This window comes from Callithrix jacchus, chromosome 11 (genome assembly GCF_049354715.1).
Source record: "Callithrix jacchus isolate 240 chromosome 11, calJac240_pri, whole genome shotgun sequence".
NCBI lineage: Eukaryota > Metazoa > Chordata > Mammalia > Primates > Cebidae > Callithrix > Callithrix jacchus.
Genome location: NC_133512.1, coordinates 108,852,954 through 108,871,636, shown reverse-complemented (window position 1 = coordinate 108,871,636; position 18,683 = coordinate 108,852,954). Strand labels below are relative to the sequence as shown.

Here is an 18,683-nt window from a genome sequence, read left to right as displayed (position 1 = left end):
TTATTATTAGTCTGTTCATAGTTTCGGCTTCCTCCTGGTTTAGGCTTGGGAGGACACAAGTGTCCAGGAATTTATCCATTTCTTCTAGGTTTACTAGTTTATGTGCATAGAGTTGTTTGTAATATTCTCTGATAATGGTTTGAATTTCTGTGGAATCTGTGGTGATTTCTCCTTTATCATTTTTTATTGCATCTATTGGGTTATTCTCTCTTCTTTTTTATCAATCTGGCTAGTGGTCTGTCTATTTTGTTGATCTTTTCAAAAAACCAGCTCTTGCATTTTTTGAAGGGTTTTTCGTGTTTCTATCTCCTTCAGTTCTGCTCTGAGCTTAGTTATTTCTTGTCTTCTGCTAGGTTTTGTGTTTTTTTTTATCTTGCTCCTCTAGCTCTTTCAATTTTGAAAATAGGGTGTCAATTTTGGATCTCTCCACTGTTCTCATGTGGGCACTTATTGCTATATATTTTCCTCCTGAGACTGCTTTAAATGTGTCTCAGAGATTCTGGTATGTTGTGTCTTCGTTCTCATTGGTTTCGAAGAACTTCTTTATTTCTGCCTTCATTTCATTGTTTATCCAATCAACATTCAAGAGCCAGTTCAGTTTCCATGAGGCTGTGTGGTTCTGAGTTAGTTTCTGAATTCTGAGTTCTAACTTATTGCACTGTGGTCTGAGAGACTGTTTGTTATGATTTCAGTTGTATTGCATTTGCTGAGGAGTGCTTTACTTCCAATTATGTGGTCAGTTTTCGAGTAGGTGTGATGTGGTGCTCAGAAGAATGTATATTCCGCGGATTTGGGGTAGAAACTTCTGTGAATGTCTATCAGGTTTGCTTGTTCCAGGTCTGAGTTCAAGTCCTGGATATCCTTGTTAATTTTCTGTCTGGTTGATCTGTCTAATATTGACAGTGGAGTGTTAAAGTCTCCCACTATTATTGTGTGGGAGTCTAAGTCTCTTTGTAAGTCATTAGGAACTTGCCTTATATATCTGGGTGCTCCTGTATTGGGTCCATATATATTTAGGATCGTTAGCTCTTCTTGTTGTAGCGATCCTTTTACCATTATGTAATGTCCTTCTTTGTCTCTTTTGATCTTCGTTGCTTTAAAGTCTATTTTATCAGATATGAGAATTGCAACTCCTGCTTTTTTTTTTGCTCTCCATTTGCTTGGTAAATCTTCCTCCATCCCTTTTTTTTGAGCCTTTGTGTATTCTTGCATGTGAGATGGGTTTCCTGGATACAGCACACCGATGGGTTTTGGTTTTTTATCCAATTTGCCAGTCTGTGTCTTTTGATTGGTGCATTTAGCCCGTTTACATTTAGGGTTAATATCATTATGTGTGAATTTGATACTGCCATTTTGATTCTAGCTGGCTGTTTTGCTCATTAGTTGATGCAGATTCTTCATTTTGTTGATGCTTTTTAGCATTTGATATGTTTTTGGAGTGGCTGGTACTGGTTGTTCTTTCTATGTGTAGTGCCTCTTTCAGGAGCTCTTGTAAAGCAGGCCTGGTGGTGACAAAATCTCTGAGTTCTTGCTTGTTCGCAAAGGATTTTATTTTTCCTTCACTTATGAAGCTCAGTTTGGCTGGATATGAAATTCTGGGTTGAAAGTTATTTTCTTTAAGGATGTTGAATATTGGCTCCCACTCTCTTCTGGCTTGTGTTTCTGCCGAGAGATCTGCTGTGAGTCTGATTCCCTTTGTGGGTAACCCGACCTTTCTCTCTGGCTGCCCTTAGCATTTTCTCCTTCATTTCAACCCTGGTGAATCTGACGATTATGTGCCTTGGGGATGCTCTTCTTGAGGAATATCTTTGTGGTGGTCTCTGTATTTCCTGGATTTGAATATGGGCCTGCCTTGCTAGGTTGGGGTGAACCAGTCTTTCAAAAACCTTTTTTTCTTTGAGACAGAATTTTGCTCTTGTTACCCAGACTGGTGTGCAATGGCGTGATCTTGGCTCACCACAACCTCCGCCTCCTGGGTTCAAGCAATTCTCCTGTTTCAGCCTCTCGAGTAGCTGGGACTACAGGCGCGCACCACCATGCCCAGCTAATTTTTTGTAATTTTAGTAGAGACGGGGTTTCACCTTGTTGACTAGGATGGTCTCGATCTCTTGACCTCGTGATCCACCCACCTCAGCCTCCCAAAGTGCTTGGATTATAGGCGTGAGCCACTGCGCCTGGCCAAATGCCCTATCATCTTATATTATGAAACCACCTTATTTCTCTAAGGACTTTCTTCTGATTTTTTTTCTAGTATAAATAATCTTAGGTTGTCATCTCACAATACATTTTTATTTTGTATTTATTTATTTATTTTGAGGCAGAGTCTCACTCTGTCATCCAGGCTGGAATGCAGTGGTACAATTTTGGCTCACTGCAACCTCTGCCTCCTAGGTTTAAGTGATTCTTGTGCCTCAGCTTCCCCAACAGCTGGGATTGCAGGGGCACACCACAGACTCAGGTCATTTTTGTATTTTTAGTAGAGATGGGGTTTCACCATGCTGGCCAGGCTGATCTCGAACTGCTGACCTCAGGTGATCCCCTTACCTTGGCTTCCCAAAGTGCTGGGATTACAGGTGTCAGCCACCACACTTGGCCTAGTATAATAAATTTAAAAGAAAAATGTCTTCTATAGGAGTTAGGAATCCTGACTACCAGAAGATATTTTATTTTGATTATGAGTGAAGAGTCTCCTGGCATGTCTTAGCAAAGGCAGCAGTGTTTTACAGGGTCATGCTCCTTCTGCAAGGTCAAGTAAGAGAAGACCGAAAAGAAAAAAAAAACCAACCATGGATAAACATATAGGTTGAGAGATAGTGGAAGCCAGATTAGGTTAAACAATGGGAGGGAGATGAAGAGACACAATTGGAAAGTTTAGACAACTCTGAAGTGGGGAGGAAGGGGATAAGGCAGTACTTAAGGGGAGAAAAAACAATATGAAGTTGAGGAAGATTTCTTATTTTCTTTTTTTATAAATCAGAGATACTTAAGCACTTTATTTTTATTCATTTATTTTTTTTGAGATAGAGTTTCACTGTTATTACCCAGACTGGAGTGCAATGGCATGATCTCGGCTCACCGCAACCAAACAATTCTCCTGCTTCAGCCTCCCGAGTAGTTGGGACTACAGGCGCGCACCACCATGCCCAGCTAATTTTTGTATTTTTAGTAGAGATGGGGTTTCACCTTGTTGACCAGGATGGTCTCGATCTCTTGACCTCGTGATTCACCCGCCTTGGACTCCCAAAGTGCTGGGATTATAGGTGTGAGCCACTGCGCCTGGCTTGGCTTAAGCACTTTAAATGGACATAGAAAGGATCCACAAGAACTATTGAATGTAATAATAAAAATTTGTACATGTGTGAGGCTTCTGAGAAGGCAGGCATTGATCTAAGGCATGGGTAGAGATTGGTGACTTTGGATAGGAGACATACTTTCTTGAAAAGAGGAGAGAAGGTAAGAATAGGTGTTAAATAGAGGTTTGTGTGTCTTCAAAATGGATGGAATTTCTGTATTCTGAGCCGTGCGCTGATTTCTCCCTTAAATAGAAAGTGAGGTCATCTACTGAGAGTTGAGAGGGTAACAGGAGTCAAACAAGGTTGAGAAGGGAGTTTTGAAGTTGACCAATAAAATGTAGTGTTAGTGCAGGTTGTGTTAAGACTTGTTTGCTGCTAGATACCATGAATTAATAGTGATACCTGTCTGTCTTACAGTGCTATCTAGCATCTTTTTGAAGCAGGGTATTTTAGGGCAGTGCTACTCAAGTGATGGTCCATGAACTGAAACAAGGGTCTGAAATAAGATTAGGAGCTTGCTACAGAATGTTAACCAGTGTACTGTTTCCTTCATCCAGCTGAACCAAATGTCAGCTGAACTAAATGATTTTGATTCGTTTACATTGTGACACAAGCTTTAAAATTTTTTTTTTTTTTACAGAGATGGGGCCTCACTTTGCTAGTCTGGTTGAACTCTTAGACTCAAGCAGTCCTTCTGCCTTAGCCTCCCGTTCGATCCCTTGCAGTGGTTAATAATTCCTTATGTTGACTGAGTGCAGTGGCTCACGCCTGTAATCCCAACACTTTGGGAGGCTGAGGTGGGCAGATCACCAAGAGACCAGACTGGCCAATGTGGTGAAATCCTATCTCTACAAAAAATACAAAAATTAGCCAGGTGTGGTGGCACACGCCTGTCGTCCCAGCTACTCAGGAGTCTGAGATAGGAGAGTCACTTGAACCCAGGAGGCAGAGGCTCCAATGAGCTGAGATCACGCCACTGCACTCCAGCCTGCCTGGGCAATAGAGTGAGACTCTGTCTCAAAAAAAAAAGATAATAATAACTCCTTATGTTAAACTTTATTTCAAATTAATGTGTGGTTTCTCTCTACTGTATCCAGACTGATGCATCATTTTGGGCAAAAGTGATTTGTCTTTTTCAGTGCTTTACATTTTAGGAAACACATTGTTACTCTGTCCCCTTGTTAGTGTTGGCTTTGATCACTTGTTTAAGGTGGTGAGACTGCCGGATTTCTTCAGTCTAAAGATATCTCCTCCCCTCCTTTTCAAATTAACAAATATCCTTTTAGTAGATACTTTGGAATCTGCATGAATATTTGGTTCCCAAAAAACTTAGGTTGACATCCACTGATTCTTGCCTTTATCAGTTATTACTGTGATAGTACAAAATGATGTTTCTGTCATTCTATGCTTACTAGTTGATAGTCTGCTGTATGGATAACCATTTCTTTTTCCATTTATCTATCGTGGGCTTATGAAATATTTTAGTATGTTATAACCATTTCTTCTTTTGATAGTCAAATTGCCCTAATTTGGACAATAGAAACCTCTAAAAGTTGACGGTCATGGCTCACTAGTGATCCTCCCACTTGAGCCTCTCAAGTAGCTGGGACCACAGGCACGTACCACCAAACCCGGCTAATTTTAATTTTTATTGTGGAGACATGGTCTTCCTACATTTCTCAGTCTGGTCTCAAACTCCTGAGCTCAAGCGATCCTCCTTCCTTAGCCTCCCAAAGTGCTAGGATTACAGGCATGAGCCACGGCACCCAATTGAGCACTTTCTTATTTCCTGGCAAAACAAGGATTTCTAGATTTATCTTGTGCTTTTTCTATGCCAGCTCTCTAAGGAGCCCCATTTCCTTATTTTGGTGAAATCCAGTTTACCTTTTATGGATTATTCTTTTGTGCCATATTTAAGAAATACTTCTTTAACACAGGTATTTTCTCCTCTGGTTTCTTCTTGGAAGTACCATAGTTTTGAGGTTTATGTTTAGATCTATGGTCCATTTTGAGTTAATGTTGGCATGTGGTATGAGATATGGATCCAGTTCATTTTATATTTGGATATGCAGTTTTTCTAGCAACATTGAAAGGACTGTTCTTTCTCCTGCATTGTCTTTGTCAAAAATCAATTGTCCATGCACGTCTGTGTTTATTTCTGGACTCTCTTCTGTTCCATTGGTCTTTTTGTATATCTTTACACTAATATCATGCTGTTGTGTCTGTATTAAAGCCAAGAGATCTTATGTCATCAGGAAAACAGTTCTGCAGGGAATCCTGTTTCTAGCTGTAGAATGAAATTTAATGACAGAGAAAAGGGGTGACAAAGTAGTATGTACTTGTTCCTTCCCCAACAATGTAGAGATAATAAGTTATTCAGGAGCATAAGGAATAAAATTTATGTGAATACTTCCTGAGGAAGCTGTTAGAGAATTAAGTTTCACACAACCAAGAAATGGTTTAATAGGCTCATTGATTGATTGCCTTATAAAACTTAACCAGGGCATAAAGGGATATTATTATTTTAAATAAATGCTGTGTGATATTGTGTGGGGATGGTGAGGGGGGAAGGATGGAACTAATTTCTATGTTGCTCATACTAGGGAATAAAAAGACAGTGTCTAACAAAGAGAGGACTTAAGGAAGGATATTATATAAAGCTAACCATTTGGGCAAAAGCCCAAACCTTTCTAGATAACAATAGAAGTATTGGCAGGGGGAGGGAGGAGGTGGAGAGGTGCAGAAAGGAGAGCTAAAGAAACAAATGCAATGAAATAACTTATATATTCTCAGTGACAGAATTGAGACTACATAGAGATCTTAGTAAATAATAGGCTTAACTGGCCTATTAAGAGAAAAAATAGTTTTAGGTTAACATAGCAAAATCCAACTCTGTGATTTTGCTTTCTTGCTGTTGTTTTGAGACTGAGTCTTAATCTGTCACCTGGGCTAGAGTGCAGTGTTGTGATCTCACTGCAACCTACAGGGTTCAGGCGATTCTCCTGCCTCAGCCTCCCAAGCAGCTAGGACTACAAGCACAATGCACCATACCCAGCTAATTTTTGGTATTATTGGTAGAGATGATGTTTTGCCATGTTGGCCAGGTTGGTCTTGAACTCTTGACATCAAGTGGTCCACCTGCCTCAGCATCCTAAAGTGATGTGATTACAGGTGTAAGCCATTGCACCCAGCCCAAATCTGTGTTTTATGTAATAGATATATCTGCAAAACCAAAAAACTCAAAGATTAAGAGGTTGGGCAAAGATATGCCAGGCAAATATAATAAAAAGGAGCTATTATAGTTATTTTACACAAGGTAAAAGGCCAGAGATCATTAAGGAGGTAGGACACATTATAATGCTATAAGCTGCAGTCCATAATGAAGATATGTTATATTGGGTACATGGATATTTATGACAGCTTTCATAAAAATAAATAATAAATAGCCGGGCGTGGTGGCTCAAGCCTGTAATCCCAGCACTTTGGGAGGCTGAGGCAGGTGGATCACGAGGTCGGGAGATCGAGACCATCCTGGTCAACATGGTGAAACCCTGTCTCTACTAAAAATACAAAAAATTAGCTGGGCATGGTGGCGCGTGCCTGTAATCCCAGCTACTCAGGAGGCTGAGGCAGGAGAATTGCCTGAACCCAGGGGGCGGAGGTTGCGGTGAGCCGAGATCGTGCCATTGCACTCCAGCCTGGGTAACAAGAGCGAAACTCCGTCTCAAAAAAATAAATAAATAAATAAATAATAAAAAACTTCAGATGAGTCGTTGAGAATTAGGAACATATAAATAATAAAAGACCTAAAATCCATCTCAGTTCAAGGTAGATCAAGGGAACAAAAACTTTTAGGCTACTGAGGCCCTAAATAACAGAATTGAAAGGTAGATCTTAGGGTTATCTATTGCGTGTAAGAGATTATAAATTTTTGTAAATGCACATGGGATGCTCATGAAAAATGATATTGAGGTACAAAGAAAACTCTTTAAATTTTCCCCCAAAATAGGTACAGCATTGTACTTTGGCATTATACTTTTTGGGTGAAACTGGGGAAAGGAAGATAATCCATTATATTGCTGGTGGGAATGAAGGATGCAAACTGGAAGGGAATTTGGCAATATCTAGCAAAATGCAAATGCATTTCCTCATTGACCTGGCAACCTCCACTTCTAGAAATATATCTCAGAGATACAGATGCAAAAGAATAAAGTGAAGTGTGCACAGAATTATTTGTAGCACTGTTGATAATAATGAAAGATTGATATGACCAGCAGTAAATGACTGGTGGAATAAACTATGGTATATATTACTTTGCAGATGTGAAAAAGGAATGAAAAAGAAATATACTTACTGCTGTGGAGTGAATTCCATGATGTATTGTTAAGTAGAAATGAGGTGAAGAAGAATGTGTATTATCTGCTGTGTGTGTGTGTGTGTGTGTGTGTGTGTGTGAGAGTGTGTATGTTTCTTAGCTCTATCCACTGAAAGGATCTAAAGCAACAGTATTTCTGTGACAATAAGAAGAAGAAAGAGAAAATAGTGCTTATATTTATAAATAAACAATAGAGGCTGGGCATGGTGGCTCTCACCTAGAATCCCACACCTTGGGAGGCTGAGGCAGGAGAATTGCTTGAACCCAGAAGGCAGAGGTTGCAGTGAGCAGAGATCCAGGTTCAGCCTGGGAGACAGAGAGAGACTCCATCTCAAACAAACAATGGAAGAATAAGTACCTAAAAATGGCTGCTAGTGGGGGAAGAAAAAATTGGGAAGGAATTAGAGAAGAAAATTAGATCTGTAAATGTAATCAGTTCACAGTAATGACTTTAGTTACATAAAATATTTACATAGTTCCAAACAAATAAAAACATATGTAACTCCCCTGCTTCCCCAGCAAACAAAAACAAATGAACATTGTTCTGTATCAACCAGATAGTTTTACCTACATAGTAAAGGATTTTTGAAACTGGTTTTTCAATCACAATATTGATTGTGCATACCTAGTATGCTATATTATAAGCACAAAAAAGCTTATATTGCATTCAGTGGTATGTTCTTAATGGTATGTTGGTATTTTGAAACTATTCAGATTTCACGTGAGGTAAAACAAATAGATACTTGTGGCAATATCATTAGGCATAGGAATTCCCAGGATAATGATGAAGGAAAGTTCCTGCTTGTAGCAGGCTTGAAAAGGTTTGGAGCTGGAAGAAGGACTTCAGATTTCGAAGGAGGATACATCTGAGGGCACAAATGTAAAACTCTTTGATTAGCTGATATATTCGAACATATTGAAAAGGATTTGCAGTTCTGTTGGAAAGTGATAAATACTTAAAAACTAAGCAGATTTTTAATGTAGGCAACTGTTAAATTTGAGAATGAACTTGCTTGAGAAAGGAAATAGTGTACTATGCTCTGCAGCTCAGTTGTGAATATTATTAAATGTTCATAATATATAAATATATATTTGTTTCATTTATCAAATTTCCAACTAAATTTATAAATTTGTTGGAAAACTAAGATAAATGTCAGGAGGATAAGGAGGGAAAGAGATTTTTGGCATGGGTGCTTGCCTACATTTTCCACTGTAAGGCTGGGCATGTAATTCTTGTGTTTTATAAATCTTGGAATGTTATAATTTAAAAAGATAATGTTATATTTAAAAGTTTACGTATTAGTATAAAGTAAACTGAGTATATTTATTAATATTATAGGCCAGGGTAAATTATTTTAGTCTGGGCATGGTGGTCCATGCCTGTAATCCCAGCACTCTGGGAGGCTGAGGCAGGAGGATCACTTGAGGCTAGGAGTTCAAGACCAGTCTGAGCAGCATAGTAAAAACCCTGTCTTTTTATTTTTATTTTTTATTTTTTTGAGGCAGGGTCTTGCTCTGTCCAGGCTATAGAGTGCAGTAGTACAAACACATGTCACTTCAGCCTTTATCTCCTGGGCTCAAGTAATCCTGCCTCTTGAGTAGCTGGGACTACAGGTGCATGCCACCACACCCAGATAGCTTTTGCTTGTTTTGGAACTCATGGATTCATGAATAGGCAGTATCAGTTGAGCAAGCAGCTCAGTGCTCCATAGAAGGGGCAGGAGTGGGAAACTTGTATAAGGTGTTCTTGGCATCAAGACAATGGGAAGTACCTAGTTAGAGGCTAGTTGGCAGTTTCTGATTCATATAGTCACAAGAGGTTAGCTGTTGGTTTCTGAAGAAGTTTGGTATCTTTTTGCTTAAGTAGGAACCCAAGGTGCTATGGATGTCTCAGCATAGTGGCCTCTCAATTAATAATAATGGTGATGATGATTTTGAGATGGAGTCTTGCTCTGTCGCCAGGCTGGAGTGCAGTGGCGCAACCTCAGCTCACTGCAACCTCCGCCTCCTAGGTTCAAGTGATTCTCCTGCCTTAGCCTCTGGAGCAGCTGGGACTATAGGCATGTACCACCATGCCCAGCTAATTTTTATGTTTTTAGTAGAGATGGGGTTTCACCATGTTGGCCAGGATGTTCCTGATTTCTTGACCTCATGATCCGCCCACCTCAGCTTCCCAAAGTGCTGAGATTATAGGTGTGAGCCAGTCTCCAGCTGCCAATTAATTAATTATTTTAATAGAGATTAAAAAGACTAAAAGTTAAGGCTCCATCCTTGACTTTTTTTTAAAAAAAACTAACATTCCTTTAATAAATTGTGTTATTTCTCTGTTCTACATCTCAGAGCTCTGTTGTCTTCTTTTTGTCTTCTTAGTTCAAGCCATCTTTATTTCCTAAGGTCATTTCAGCTGCTTCCTAATTGTTCCTCCTGTCTCTGAGGGTGTCTTCTCATTTTTGTTGAAGAGGTCTCTCCGCCATGAACTGAAAACTCAGGATGCTCAAGCATTTAAAAAAGTGTGAGGGAAACACATGTACAATTAACACATTAAGTGAATAATTATGTAACCACCACTTAGGTCAAGAAACACACATTGCCATTACCCCCAGAAGTTTCTGGTCTGCTATATTTTTATCTTTTTCCTTCTCCCTTAGAAGGTAACCATTTGCCCAATGTGTGTGTGTGTGTGTGTGTGTGCGCGCGCGCGCGCGCGCACGGACGCGTGCGTGTCTCAGGGTCTTGCTCTGTCACCTAGGCTAGAGTGTAGTGCTGCAATCATGGCTCACTGCAGCTTTTACCTCCTGGGTTCAAGTACTCCTCCAGCCATACCCTCCTGAGTAAGCTGGGACTATAGGCATGTGCCACCATGCCTGAATATTCAAGTTTAAAAAAATTTTTTTCGTAGTGACAATGTCTCCCTGTATTTCCCAGGCTGGTCTTGAACCCCTGAACTCAAACAGTCCTACCACCTTAGTCTCCCAGTGCTGGGATTACAAGTGTGAGGTACTGCACTTGGCCTGCTCTACTTTTTTTTTTTTTTTTTTTTTTTTAATTTTTTATTGCATTTTAGGTTTTGGGGTACATGAGCAGAACATGCAAGACGGTTGCGTAGGTACACATATGGCAGTGTGTTTTGCTTCCTTTCTCCCCTTCACCCACATTTGGCATTTCTCCCTAGGCTATCCCTCCCCTGCTCCACTTTTATGTTAACAGTTCCTTCATTTACTTTATGGCAAATGCTTTAACTTAGCTTTGTCTGTTTTGGGACTTTGTTTGAAAGGAATGGTGCTGGTATATTTTATTTCTTCCTGTCTTCATTTAACGTTGAAGGGGTCATCCATGTTGTTGCATATAGCTATAGTTTATTCATTTTTAATGCTGTAAATACATTGCGCAAATATACCACAGTTTTTCCATTCCGTTGTTGCTGTGTATTGGAAATGTTGCTTGTTTTTGGCTTTTTTTTTTTAAACAATGAAGCTACTGACATTCTTGTTAATATATCCTGCTATTCATGTATGTGAGTCCTGAGGTTTTGGTGTTATTTTAATTTTATTTTTATTAATACACTCTAAAGCAGAATTCCTGATCATAAGAGAAGGTGAACGTTCAAGTTAACTTTTACCATCTCTCATATACCCACCAGCAGTTCATTTATGTTCCTGTTGACTGAGATGTAGATGCTCACTAACATTTTGTGTTATCAGTCTTTTTATCTTTCGGCAATCTTGTGGGTGTTTCCTGTTAATTTATTGGGATCTGAGAAGCTTTTCCTAAGTACCAGTTAAGTTGAGCAATTTTCATATTCATCATTTGGATTTTAGCTATTGTGAAGTACTTGTTCGAGTCTCTCCTATTTTGTCTTTTTGTTGGGTTAAACTTTTTTTTTCCTTTTTCATGTTTTAAAGAGTTATTTTTTTATGAGACTTGGTCTTGCTATGTTGTCCAGGCTGGTCTCAAAACTCCTGGGCTCAAGCAATCCTTCTGCCTCAGCCTCCCAAATAGCTGGGATGACAAGTATGCACCACCATGTCTGGCTATTTTAATTTTAATAGAAGTTATTTTATATTCTCGCTATTCTTCCATTCCATTTGCCATTTTTATAGGGTCCTTTTTATGAATCTTTGTGATAAGCACTCTTTTTTTTTTTTTTTGAGACGGAGTTTCGCTGTTGTTACCCAGGCTGGAGTGCAATGACGTGATCTCGGCTCACCGCAACCTCCACTTTCTGGGTTCAAGCAATTCTCCTGCCTCAGCCTCCCGAGTAACTGGGACTACAGGTGCACACCACCATGCCCAGCTAACTTTTGTATTTTTAGTAGCGACGAGGTTTCACCTTGTTGACCAGGATGGTCTCGATCTTTTGATCTCGTGATCCACCTGCCTCAGCCTCCCAAAGTGCTGGGATTATAGGCGTGAGCCACTGCGCCCGGCCAGCACTCTTGTTTTAAGACCCTACAGCACTGGGTGCTATAGCTCACATCTGTAACCCCAGTACTTGAGGAGGCTGAGGTGGGAGGATCGCTTGGGTCCAGGAGTTTGAGACCAGCCTGGGAAACATAGGGAGAACTTGTCTCAACAACAACAACAAAACAGCCAGGCATGGTGGCACAAGCCTGTGATCCCAATACTTGGGAGGCTAATGTGGGAAGATTGCTTGGACCCAGGAGTTGGGGCTGAAGTGAGCCTTGATCTTAGCACTCCAGCCTGAGTAATGGAGCAAGACCCTGCCTCCAAAAAAGAAAAGGAAAAACAAAAAGAAAATATTTTCTTTTAAAAGCTCTGTAGTTTGCCCTTCACATTTGGATTTTTGTTTCATCTGCAGTTGATTTATATATATATGGTGAGTTTGCAGTCCAGTTTCACAGCATTTCCCAGTGCTCTACACCACTGTGCCTATAAATTATTTATGCATGAGTCTGTTTCTTTCTTAGCAGCTGATTTCTCTTTCTCAGGCAGTTTTGATCTATTAATCTATTTGTTACTACCTGCACCAGTACCACACTTTTTTTTCCTTTTAGAGAAAGGGTCTTGCTATGTTGCCCAGTTTGGTCTTGTACTCCTGACCTCAAGCAGTCCTCCAGCCTCAGTCTTGGGATTACAGGCATGAGCCACTGCCTGGCCCACATTCTCTTTACAATAGTTTTTGATAACTGGTAAAGCAAGTCCTTATGTTTTCCCTCACCACTACATGTAATTATTTTTCAGAAGTTTCTAATTATTTTTTTTGGTATTCAAATTATTACATAAGGATTCACCTATTGGATTTCACAGAAAATGTGATAGGATATTAATTGGGATTATGAAAAATTGATAAATCAATGTGGGGAAAATATCTCTTATTTTGCTTTTTTTTTCTTTCAAGTCTGATGGGTAGCTTGCTGGCATCCTAACAAAGTTTGAGGGAGACACATCGCACACATGTGCCTGAAAACCTGATCATCATGCTTATGAACTACAAAGGGATCTTATTATGCTTTCTTTAGCGATTTGTTAAGTATATTTATTCCCATTGGGATTTTCCATGTCTTCTCTTAAGGTTTTTCTAGGTACTTTATAGGTACTACTGTAAATGGTAATCTACTTCATTCTACCTTTTTGTTCCTGGTAAAATGAATACAAATGTGTGGGGTTTTTTTTCCTTTTTATTAATTTTTGTAGAGATAGTGTCTCACTATGTTGCCCAGGTGGGTCTTGAACTCCTGGACTCAAGTGGTCCTCTCACTTTGGCCTCCCAAAGTGCTGACAGCTTTTGGCCACCATTTCTGGCCCAAATATATATTGTTTTTTTTTTTTTTTTTTTTTTTTTTTTTTTGAGACAGAGTTTTGCTCTTGTTACCCAGGCTGGAGTGCAATGGTGCGATCTCGGCTCACCGAAACTTCTGCCTCCTGGGTTCAGGCCTCCTGAGTAGCTGGGATTACAGGCACACGCCACCATGCCCAGCTAATTTTTTTTGTATTTTTAGTAGAGATGGGGTTTCACCGTGTTGACCATGATGGTCTCGATCTCTTGATCTCGTGATCCACCCGCCTCGGCCTCCCAAAGTGCTGGGATTACAGGCTTGAGCCACCGTGCCCAGCCTTATTTTGTTTCTTAATTTGTTTTTGTTTTTGTTTTTGAGCCACAGTCTTGCTCTGTCATCCAGGCTGGAATGCAGTGGCACAATCACAGCTCACGGCAGGCTCAACTTCCTGGGTTCAGTGATCTTCTCACCTCAGCCTCTCAAATAGCTGAGACTACAGGCATGCACCACTATGTTCAGCTAATTTTTGCACATTGTTGTAGAGGTGGGGTCTCACTCTGTTCCCCAGGCCGGTCTGAAATCCCTACACTCCTCTGGCCTTGGCCTCCCAAAGTGCTGGGATTCTAGGCATTAGTCAGTGGGCCTGGCCCCAAATGTCTTAAATTTTTTTTTTTTCAATAATTTTTGTTGAATCTTTCTAGTTCTAGTAATTTCTCTGTAGCTTTGTTTGGCTTCTCTTAAATGTAATCATGTCATCTGTGAATAATGACAATGTTTATTTTATTATTTTCAATTTTTATGCCTTTTCTTTTTCTTGCTTTATCATGCTGGCTAAACTCTCCATTGCTGAATAAAAGTCAAGCCAGTGGATATTTTTATTTTATTTCTGATCTCAGAAAGGAAGCTTCAACATTATGCCATTAAATGGGAAGTTTGCCATAGGATTTTATACAGATATTTTATAAGCGTATAGATATTCCCTTTGGTGAGGGAGGGATTCCTGCCCTAGGGTTATGAGGTTGGCCCGATACATAACATCTGAGACTGGACAGAGGAAATTGACAGCAGTTTGTTAGTCACATAGACTTATATAGCCCTGGGAAAGACAATACATTGACAGGCAGGGCCATGTGATGGTTGCACTTGGGACAGAGTAAACATGGACTGTGGAAGGTAGTGTTTTATGTAGTATCATAAAAGTGGGATGCCCCTGGTTCCCACAGGAGGATGTGATTGGCTTGTGTGAATAATTCTGTAGACTGGCAAGGAACTGAAACTCAATATTTAAGCATAAGCAGAAATTGTGCCTGGTCACTTTAATAAAGTATTTGGTTAAGGGACCTTATGTATGGAAGTAGAATGGGGAGAACTTGTGATTAGGCTATTTAAGGTCCTCCCAATTTTACCAGAACCAATGCAGTACATAATATCGAACCTCAGTTCTAGGCCATATACTCCCCCCATTTATTTCCTGGTATTTACAGAGGGTGTGTGTCTGTCTGTGTGTGTGTCTATGTGTCATCTTTTTGATCATGAATAGATTTTTTTTTTTTTTTAAGACAATTTTGCTCTTGTTGCCCAGGCTGGAGTGTAAGGGCATGATCTCAGCTCACTGCAACCTCCAACTCCCTGCTTCAAGTAATTCTCCTGCCTCAGCCTCCTGAGTTGCTAGGATTACAGGCATGTGCCACCATGCCCAGCTAATTTTTGTATTTTTAGTAGAGATGGGGTTTCACTATGTTGGTCAGACTGGTCTGGCACTCCACCTACCTCGGCCTCCCAAAGTGCTGGGATTACACTTTCGGAGGCTGACCACCATGCCTACCCTTAGATTTTTTTTAAATATACTTTTTCTTATTTATCTAGTGAAAGCATAATTCCTTTAATCTGTTAGGTGTTGAGTTCTAAGAATTGATTTTCTAATAGTAAAATAACCTTACTTTCCTAGGCAGAAGTCTGCTTAGTGATGGTATATTATACTTTTCACATGCTGTAGTATGTGGTTTGCTAATACTTTGTTTTATTGCTTTTGTGTTTATGAATTACCTTGGCCTGTGGTTTTTCTTTGTAATACTGCCCTTGCGAGTTTTCTTGTAGAGTTAGGCGAACCTCATAAAATGGATTACAGAGTGCTACTTATTTCCCTGAAGGAATTTGTGCAATATTGGAATTAAAGTATATTTCTTGAATATATGGTACCAGTCAGGGACTGGGCTTTTCTTTGTGGGAAGATTTAAACTCTGGATTCAATTTTCTTAAAGGTTTATTTATAGGACTCTTCCACTTGATAGACTTAGGTAGACAGTTTCTTTTTTTCTAGGAATCTGTACATTTTCAATTTTATTGATATAGGTAGTTGATAATAACCTCTTGGAAATTGTCTGTGTCATCTAAAGTTATGGAATTTTCTTTTTCATTCCTGGTGCTGATTTTATAGCTTCTCTATTTCTCTTTCCTCAATATGGATTTTCAATTTTATTGGTTTATTTGAAAAAAAATTAATAATTTTATTTTATTAATTTTATTCTATTTGAGCATATTTTACTTTGCCTTATCAATGTTCTGAATACTTTATTGTGGTAAAATATACATAACAAAATTTGATACTTTAATCATTCAAATACATAATTCTGTAGCATTAAGAACATTCATTGTTTTCTGTAACCTTCACTACTATTTCCAGAATTTTTTCATCATCCTGAGCAGAACTTCTTTACCCATTAAGCAAGAACTACTCCCTATTGCCCCTTCCTCCTGGTCCCTAGTAACCCCTTTCCTACTTTCACAAATAGAACATTTTATTTGCCACAATTTGAAAACAGATTATTGGACTGGTGGTTCATATCCATCAGGTCATTGAACTTTAGCACTGATCTCATCCCCAGTGGCTTTCCCAGAACGACTACCTTCACCATGAAGCTCCAATGAATTTTCCCAGTTCAAATCTGGGCTTCTTCCGCATTTTTACTTTTCTACTAAAGCCATCATGGAGAGGATAGATTGGCAAGCCTTTTCTATGTCTTTTCCAATGCTATCCAGAATCAATGTATTGACCACTTCTTTCAGGTGATTTGTCTGCACCTCTCAGGTCATGATTTCCAGCATCTTCCTCTGGATTTGGCAGACCAGTTGGTGCTGAGCATAAGAGATCTTCTGTATCTGATTGTTGGTTTTTTAGTACAACCAACACAGAACAGATGAAGCAAATAACCATCAGTAGTAGTCTTGATGTCGACCTGAGCTTTAATCATGGTCTGCCATTTTTTGACCATGGAACACATTTTGTCAAGAGGTAAGACCCATGCCATGAAAGTTAGGCAGTTTTTGCCCTGAACATCTTCAGTAATCAGCTTAAATTTTCTAAATGCAATTTCATCATTCTGCAAGTCAACAAGACTCACTTCAAACACGTGACCCTTGAGACGATCAGATGCAATTTTTGTTTCTTGGGTTCTGGTGACTAGTGTCTTTCCAATATTTCTTAGATTGGACATAGCAGAAGCTTTCATATCATACCTATCTTTCTAAGAAAATGGATCAACCACCTTCTTGGCTCCCTTTGCTACCTTTGGTAAGGTGCTTGTTCTTGACAACCACTGTTGCGCTGCTCCTCTTTCCTTCTGTCCTTGTGAATTTGCCTATTCTAGAACCTCATGCAAATAGAATTATACAATATTTGTTTTTTTCTGGTCTGACTTATTTCCTTTAGCATAATATTTTCAAGTTTTATCCATAGCTTAGTGTTGGAAACAAGTTTTCAGTGCTGCAAAACAAATAGCACTCAAACATAAATTTTCTCAGCAAGGCAAATTTATTTCTATAGAAGAGTGTGTCTGGTGGATGGAGCAATGGCAAGAGCATACTGGACAAGGGAGGGGAAGAAGGTCCTGTACCTGATGTAGTTAGTCCCTACTGCTGTATCTTTCCCCTATTGGCTAGGGTTGGACACCACAGTCTTAGTTAATTCTGATAGACTATTTTAAAGAGCCAGGTACGTTATGATCCAGAGAGGCTGGGTGAGTAGTTTTGGTGGGAAGGATGGTTACAGAGCAGGTGACAAAGGATGACTAAGGACAAAGCAGGTGATAGAGGTTAGGAGGGGGTTGTTTACTGAAACCAGGGGCAAGGAGACGTAAGTAAAGAACAAGGAAATTAAACTTTAAAATGGTGAACTAAGAATAGGGAAGCTGAACATACCGACATTGGTTCTTTGAAGCGCAATTTACTGTATCCCACAGTAGCATATATCAGACTTCACTTCTTATGGGTAAATAATACTCCATTGTAAGGGTACAGCACATTTTATTTATACATTGATCTTTTAATGAATATTTATGTTGCCCACTCTTTAGCTATTATGAATAATACTGCTATGAACGTTGGTGTACAAGTGTCCGTTTGTCCCTGTTTTCAGTTATTTTGGGGTGTATAGGTGTAGAATGGCTGTTAGCTTTTTGGTGAACTACCAAACTGTTTACCACAGCAGCTCTGCCATTTTGCATTCCATCAGCAATGTACAAGAGTTCTAATTACACCACATCCTGGACAATATTTATTTTTCCTTTTATTTATTTAATTTTTTGGATGAAAGCCATTGCTAGTGGGTGTGAAGTTATAATCTCATTGCGGTTTTGATTTGCATTTCCCAAATGATGTTGAAAATCATTTAATGTGCTTGTTGGTTTTTTTTTTTTTTTTTTAATCTTCTTTGGAGAAATGTTGGATAGACACACCTATAATCTCAATTCTTTGGGAATTTGAGGTGGGAGGATCACTTGAGCCCAGGAGTTTGAGACCAACACAGGGAGACTCTGTCTCCACAGAAATAAAATTTAAAAAAATTTAGGCAGGCATGGTGATACATGCCTGTAGTCCCAGCTACTCAGGAGGCTGAGGCAGGAGGAACTCTTGAGCCCAGGAGGTGGGGGCTAAAGTGAGAGGTGATTGATTGTACCCCTGCCCTCCAGCCTGGGCAACAGGATGAAACCCTGTCTCAAACAAAAAGAGTAGAAATGTCTATTGAAGTTCTTTACCTATTTTTGAATTTTTGTTAAGTTGTAAAAGTATGTATTCTGGATACTAAGGTGCTTTATAAGAGACAAGATTTGCAAATATTTTCTCCCTTTCTGTGTGTTGTCTTTTTACCCTCTTGATAATGTCCTTTGATATACTGTAGTTTTGATTTTGGTTAAGAGGGCATCCTAAAAAGTAGCAGAGTAGGAATCTCTACAGGTTAATTCTTACATTGAAACAACCAGTAAACTGGAAAAAATGACC

At 39.4% G+C, this 18,683-nt stretch overlaps 1 protein-coding gene and 1 non-coding gene across 7 annotated transcripts in view; one reads left to right on the top strand and one right to left on the bottom strand.

Moving 5' to 3' along the window:
- TRIM24 (tripartite motif containing 24) overlaps positions 1-18,683 on the top strand; it is a 123,184-nt gene that overhangs the window by 16,181 nt on the left and 88,320 nt on the right. The gene's annotated exons all lie outside the window — the stretch shown is intronic.
- LOC118144015 (small nucleolar RNA U13) lies at positions 13,026-13,129 on the bottom strand. The gene has a single exon (XR_004728484.2). It is a non-coding gene; the product is annotated as a small nucleolar RNA U13 (small nucleolar RNA).